Source organism: Aristolochia californica, unplaced genomic scaffold (assembly GCF_029961685.1).
Source record: "Aristolochia californica isolate CCGP_79_NKW_82.1479 unplaced genomic scaffold, dmAriCali1.0.hap1 SCAF_2, whole genome shotgun sequence".
In the NCBI taxonomy this organism is placed as follows: Eukaryota; Viridiplantae; Streptophyta; class Magnoliopsida; order Piperales; family Aristolochiaceae; genus Aristolochia; species Aristolochia californica.
The window spans coordinates 41085142-41092009 of record NW_027181881.1 but is presented as its reverse complement, the minus strand read 5'-3'; the positions used below and the strand labels follow the sequence as shown (position 1 = coordinate 41092009).

At 35.0% G+C, this 6868-nt stretch overlaps 1 pseudogene; it reads right to left on the bottom strand.

Moving 5' to 3' along the window:
- Positions 1–2207: 2207 nt before the first annotated feature.
- On the bottom strand, positions 2208–5820 carry LOC137955071 (cytochrome P450 CYP82D47-like; annotated as a pseudogene).
- Positions 5821–6868: the final 1048 nt, after the last annotated feature.

The following is a 6868-nucleotide window of genomic DNA, read 5'->3' as shown; positions in this document are numbered from 1 at the left end:
TGAAATCGAAAGTTCTTTCCCTTCTTCTTAAAATTTTTTTTCTTCGGCTTCAAAACTACGTTAGAACTAGGTGAAGGTTTATCTAACTCAATACTTGGATTGAGTCTTTCAAACTGGTGATCGATCATATTAACCAAATCAAATATAGTCCACTTTGTCTTGGACAAAGAATAAAAGTCTTGAATATATTTGAGAGATTTGGGTAAAGAGTTGATAATGGTGACTACTTTAGTTTCTTCATCCATTGGTCTACCATGATATTGTAACTTATCTGCCATGGCAAGCATGTCATTTACATGTTTTCTCACATCAGCATTTTCTTCCCATTTGGCACGAGTGAACTTTTGCCATAAGTTATTGATGTGAGTAGACGACTTTTTACCATATTTAGCCTCAATCTGGTCGAGAATCTCTTTTGTAGTGGGGACATGAAAATAAGTCATCAAGAGAGTCTCACTTAGAGCCCCAAGAATATGTGACCTAGAAATTTCATTAGCATTATCCCATTCCTTGAATTTTCTAAGGTCCTTCTTATACTGTTTCAGATTATCAGGGTAGTTTATTCGGGAAGGTCTTTGAGGAGGAGTATCCACTTTGATAATCTTATCAAACCTATAGCCTCGTAGCATTAAGTCAACCCGTTGTGACCAGTTCACATAATTAGTCCCATCAAGTACATTTTTCTATAGGGACTCAGCAAAATTATGTCCACTACTCGATATTCCTGTCATCCAGAAAATATTTCAATATTTGGGAGAACATACATAATAATACAATCATTTAAGCCATCTAGTACTCCCATTTACCCTTTGGGGATTCATGAGAGTTACTAGGTAAATCATTCCACACATGATAAACAACCAACAAACAAACAAATAAATTAATTCATACTTACCCTTTGGGGATTCATATGAATTAATTTATAACATACTAATCTAATTATACAATTTGCATTACCCTTTGGGGATTTTGCTAATCATATAATAAAATTAGTATAACTCATAAAACAAATTATACTCAAAATAAACACACATAAAATTAATTTAATCTATACAAAATGCATTACCCTTTGGGGATTTTGCAAATTATATAATTAAGTTAATTTTCACATACAAATACATAAATATATAACAAGGCATGCAATAACACTAATTATAAATACTTCAAATAGCCAAATAACATGAAAATCCTATTCAAAATACAATTCTGGGTAAAAATAAACCCTTAAAACACATTCTGGTTCATTATATTAGTAAAAACCCGGTTTGGTTCATGGTTCTGGGTCATTACCTACCCGGACCGCACAAGCCTGTACCAACAGGCCCGTGGACAGCAGCCCGCGCACAATAGGCCTGCGCACAGTAGCCCGCACATAGCAGGCCCGCGCACAGTAGCCCGCACAGCCAGCACCAGCAGGCCCGTGCATTGGCAGGCCCGCCTGCGGCGCCAGAACCCAATAAGCCTAAACTAGGCTTATTTCCATTCACAAATAAATAGCCAAAAAATCCAAAAAAAATGGAAAAATATAGAAAATTAGAATTTATCTCTATGATACCAGCAGAGGCATTATTCACTTGTATTTGTTAGACTTGATGTCTAATAATAATATAAACATCATAGAAAATAGATATTAAATCCTCCATAATTCCATTATCATGAAAACCATACATATATCATAGAATTGAAATAAGAAGAATAAAGAGAGCGTACCTTTCATCTTGAAGAATATAAACAGAACTTGAAGTGCACAAGATAATCTTTTATACTTCGTTTACAAGTGATAAGCTTGCTCCCGTTCAGCCAGACTGGGTGTGCAAATAGCCTTAGCCTCACTTGTAAGACCATGGAGGAATTTATAGTTTTCAAAGGGTGTGGCACTAATAACTATTCATAAGGACACATCCTCTTAAAAGAGATACATCCTCTCAGGAGAGATACATCCCCTCAAGAGAGACACATCTCTTTATTCCCAGGGGATGTGTCCACTAAGTCAATGTACCCATTTAATCTATCTCTACAGGGGGATGTGCTGGCCATTATTCCCTGTACTGAACATCTAATGACAAAACATCTAGAAGTGGCCCCACGCCATATGAATCATGGTAATTTTATTTTATAAACAATATATTTGAAACCATAATTCCAACAATCAACAGCGTCCTATTTCATTTTATTCAATGTTAAAGTTCTATAAATAGTTCACAATATCATATAACATATATAGTAATTGGAACCTCCCTTGTCTTGTCAACAAAGACAACAAGCAGCTTCCTCTGAACCACAGCTTCGTGATCTTCACTAGAGATAAAGATGGGACGAGAGACGTGGGGTTAGAAGAACTTCAAGAGGAGTAGCTTTGGGTACTGAAAGTCCCGGGGTCTCGATCATATCCACCGGCTCATCAAAAGGTGTGTGTAAATCAAATGCATGGAGAAGACGAGCGAGAGTCAAGTGAATAAGCTTGAGTGCAAAAGAGATAGCTGGGCACATTCGCCTTCCGGATCCGAAAGGGATGAGATCAAAATGTTGTCCTCTTACATCTATATCTGCATTTGCAGTGAGAAATCTCTCCGGCAGGAACTTGAGGGGATCAGTCCAGATACGTGGGTCTCTGTGTATCTTCCACAGATTTATCAGAACACGGGTACCGACGGGAATTCTGAACCCACCTACGGAACAGTCTTCCATGGCTTCATGAGGTACTGCAAGCGGAGCTGCAGGGTATAGCCGCGTCGTCTCTTTCACGATGGCTTGGAGGTAAGGTAGGTTTTCGATATCTTCTTCACTCACGTTTCTGTCATTGCCGACACAGGTGTCCAGCTCATCTTGAGCTTTTCTTCAGTGCAGGACGATTGTTCAATAGCAAGCTGAGGGCCCAAGTCAGGGTTATGGAAGTCGTGTCACTCCCAGTGAGTACCATCGTCTGAACAGAAGGAAGAAAAAACAACTATCAATTGCTACAACCCATGTTACCTGACACCTAGAGCAAAAATAAACAACGAGAGCTTTTTGCCAAAATAACTATTAAAAAAACTTTTTTTTGAAAACAAGGACATCAACTTATTTTAAAAAATACTTAACATTTACATGTCCACTATACATGTGGCTACATCATTATTTTTGACATGCCATCTGCCATGTCAACTGCCACATCATTAAAGATAAAATTTTGAATAATTTTTTAAAAAAAATCCAAAAATCAAATACACTATTTATTACCTTATATCTAATATAATAAATTATTAAAAAATTAACTCTTACTTATTTAACACCATTTAATATCAATTAAAATGTTTATTACTTAAATTTTTTTTATTGTTACACTTTTTATTACTTTATATTTTAAAATAATAAAATAAAATAAGTATAATAATTAGATTTAAAATATTTATAAATTTAAAATATTTATAAATAGAAAAAATCTAACTCTTACCCATTTATTATGGATTTAAAATATTTAAAAAATATAAAAATATATAAAAAAATTATTTTAGAGTTTAAAAATACAATTTATTTGTATACTTTTGATCACCTTATTTAAAAAATAATAATGTTTAAGTTTTAAGATATTTATAAATAGAAAAAATCTAACTCTTACCCATTTATTATGGATTAAAAATATTTATAAATTAAAAAATCTTACTCTTAAGTCTTACATATATATTATCGATTTAAAATATTTATAAATTAAAAAATATACAAAAAAGTTATTTTAGAGTTTAAAAATACAATTTATTTGTATACTTTTTATCACCTTATTTACAAAATAATAATATTTAAAAATTTAAAATATTTAAAAATAGAAAAAATTTAACTCTTACAGATTTATTATGGATTTAAAATATTTATAAATTGAAAAAATATTAATTTTTATGTCTTACCCATATATTATCGATTTAAAATATATATAAAAAAATATACATTTTAATTTATCTACAATTGACAGAAATTTTATTAACATAAAATCAGAATTTAAACAGTAAATCACAAAAAAATCAATACAGTAATTAAAAACGTAAATTCAAATCAACATTATAATTAAACACAATAATTATATTCAATTAACAAAAACCCTTAAAAATCACCCTACTAAATCGGGTTCTGAAATTCAAATTCGGGTTTGGAGGGTGAGTAAGGTTTCGATTTTGAGAGAAGGGGCGATGAGAGAGTGAAATGATAGGGTATTAAGAGAGGGAGTGGCGAGAGAGTGAAATGATAGGGTATTAAGAGAAGGGGCGACAAAGAGATAAATGATATGCTTCGGTTTTGAGAAAGGGCGGCAAGAGGATGAACAGAGGGGAACGGAGAAGAAGAACGAGATATGAGACTGAGACGAAGTCTGGGTTGAGAAGAAGCGAGAGCAGTTGAGAGGGGGGTGCTGAGGGCGAGCGGTGGCAGTAGGGGAGCGGTCGTGACCGAGCGGCGGCAACAAGGGAGCGACCGAGGCCAAGTGGAGGCAGCAGGGGAGCGGTTGTGGCCGAGCGGCGGCAACAGGAGGGGGTGAGAGGAGAGGAGAGGAGAAAAATCGAGGAAGAAAGATTAGAACGAAAAAAATATAAATGAGGGCTCACGTGGCGAGAGATGACGGGGCAAAAGAGAAAAATTGAAAATGACATGGCAGCTGACATGTAAAAAATAATGACATGGCAATCGATGTGTTCATCTACCATACTGCTCTGATGACATGGTGACATGTAAGCAGTCAAAGCTTAGGTGTCGCCCGTCAACATTTACAGTGAACTGGTCAAAATTGGGTATTTTTCAAAATAAGTTGATAAGTTGTTTTCAGAAATAAGTTTTCTCAAATGGTTATTTTGGTAAAAAGCTAAAAAAAAATCGGAGGTAGAGGAAGAACCCTATCTTACCAGGCTTGTGGCCTTTATGAACGTTTCGGGATCGTCGTCAGAAAAATGGGAGTTATCCAGGGCAGTCAGCATCACATCTAAGAAATCATGATCAGGTCCACGCTCACGAGTGAGTCTCACGTTCTTCCAACCAGATAGAACATAGGGAATCTAGTTCCTTAAATATCTTCTTCATGGCACGTATATGACCCCCAATATCAAACCACTCAAGCATGGGAATCGCATCAGATGGAATAGGATTACCACTCAGCAAAGAGAAACCATTTGTCAATTTTCGGAACTTCCTCGCCTCCATCTCATCTTTTGCTGAATTTGCGATCGAGTATCTCTTGCTGGCGACCGCCAACATCACAATGTTGAAGAGAAGAACATCAAACCACTTTTTCATCTCAACTTTGACGGGAACTTTCTTCTTCTCTATCCAACCTTTGTACAAATCTTTTATGCACAGATCGATCTCTCTGGCACGAACATGCCTGAGTAACTCGAGCTGACGACCCGAGAGAAGCTGAATGGTGGCTATTTTGCGGGACTCGCGCCAGAAGGGGCCATACTGTGCAAACCCCAGCAGTTTGTAGTTGTAACAGAGATACTTGCCGGCGGAACTCAGTGGACGAGTCGCAAGAGCTTTGTCATTAGTGGTGTAGCACTCTTTTGCCATTTCCCAACTGCTCACCACAATAGTTCGGTGAGAGCCAATCCAGAGAGTCATCAGGGGGCCATAATTGTCAGCGAGTGCTCCCAGCGTTCGAACGAGAGGCTGTCGGTCGCCGCCAAGTTTGTGGAGGTGACCAATTATCGGCCACCGTCCTGAGACTTCCGGTGGTGCAGAATCGGTTCTTCTTTTCTTCTTACCCTGGGACTGGTATATCCAGAAACTGAAGAAGAAAGCGAGCAAAAAGAGGGCAGCGACGATCGCTCTCTGTGCTAGACGCATTTCCATCTCCATCTCCATGGCTGGTTTACGAATGAAAGATGCACCCTGGTGCTCCTCTTTTTAAATGATCCTGAAAAACCATATGAACCACAATTCTAGGCTTCATTAAGGACACCCAACATGAAAGCAGTGGAGCTTGAAAATTTTGCATCAAATCAAAATGATTTCAAACTCTTTGCTCCTTTTTGTGGCTAACATTAATTTGATTGCATCAAATGAATCCCACACCGCATGCTGCGTGCAACGATGTCAACCATTGACATGTTGAAATGAGCTCAACCACATATTGTTCAGACGAAAAATGAAGTTCGTCCATGAAGAAGAAAGAAAATAGAGGCCACCATCTACGAAGCAACCTAATAGTAAAGATTTCAACATTCTAATGCTTGTCAATGTGAAACTCACAATGGATAAGGAATTCGATCTGATCTGACCTGAACACCCACAAAACTGTAGCATTTCACATTTTCTATAGGGAAAGCCTTTTTTATTTTTCTAACGAAAGCAAAATTCCTTTGCTAGCTAAATTTGATTAATCAATTATTTATTTTAACAAATAATAAATAAATTTTAATTGAATTAATGATAATTCAATTTACTGAGAATACATGACTTAACTACAATATAATTAAATAAAACATGTATTAAATATTAGTAACTATAATAATTATATAGATAACCATAACTAATTAAATTATAATGTAGCTAATGGGGAAAATTAATTTAATAATTTTTTGTTAATTATGACCTACTTATTATTAAAAATAACTAATTAAACCTCGTTAATAGTCAATTAATAATTTTTTTAATAAAATATAAATTAAATTTTAATTGAAAATGTGATAACAGAATTTACTAAGATTACTAGATTAAGTACAATTTAAATAACCATGGTGTAGTCAATTAATATTAATTATGGGAATGTAATTTATGACTTATCAGAATGTAATTAATGAACTAAAATTTTAATATAATATGAATAAATACAATAAATTAATTAATTTAAATTATTAGTAATTATTTTATTAATAAATTATATAAATTATAATTGGATTAATTATACTTT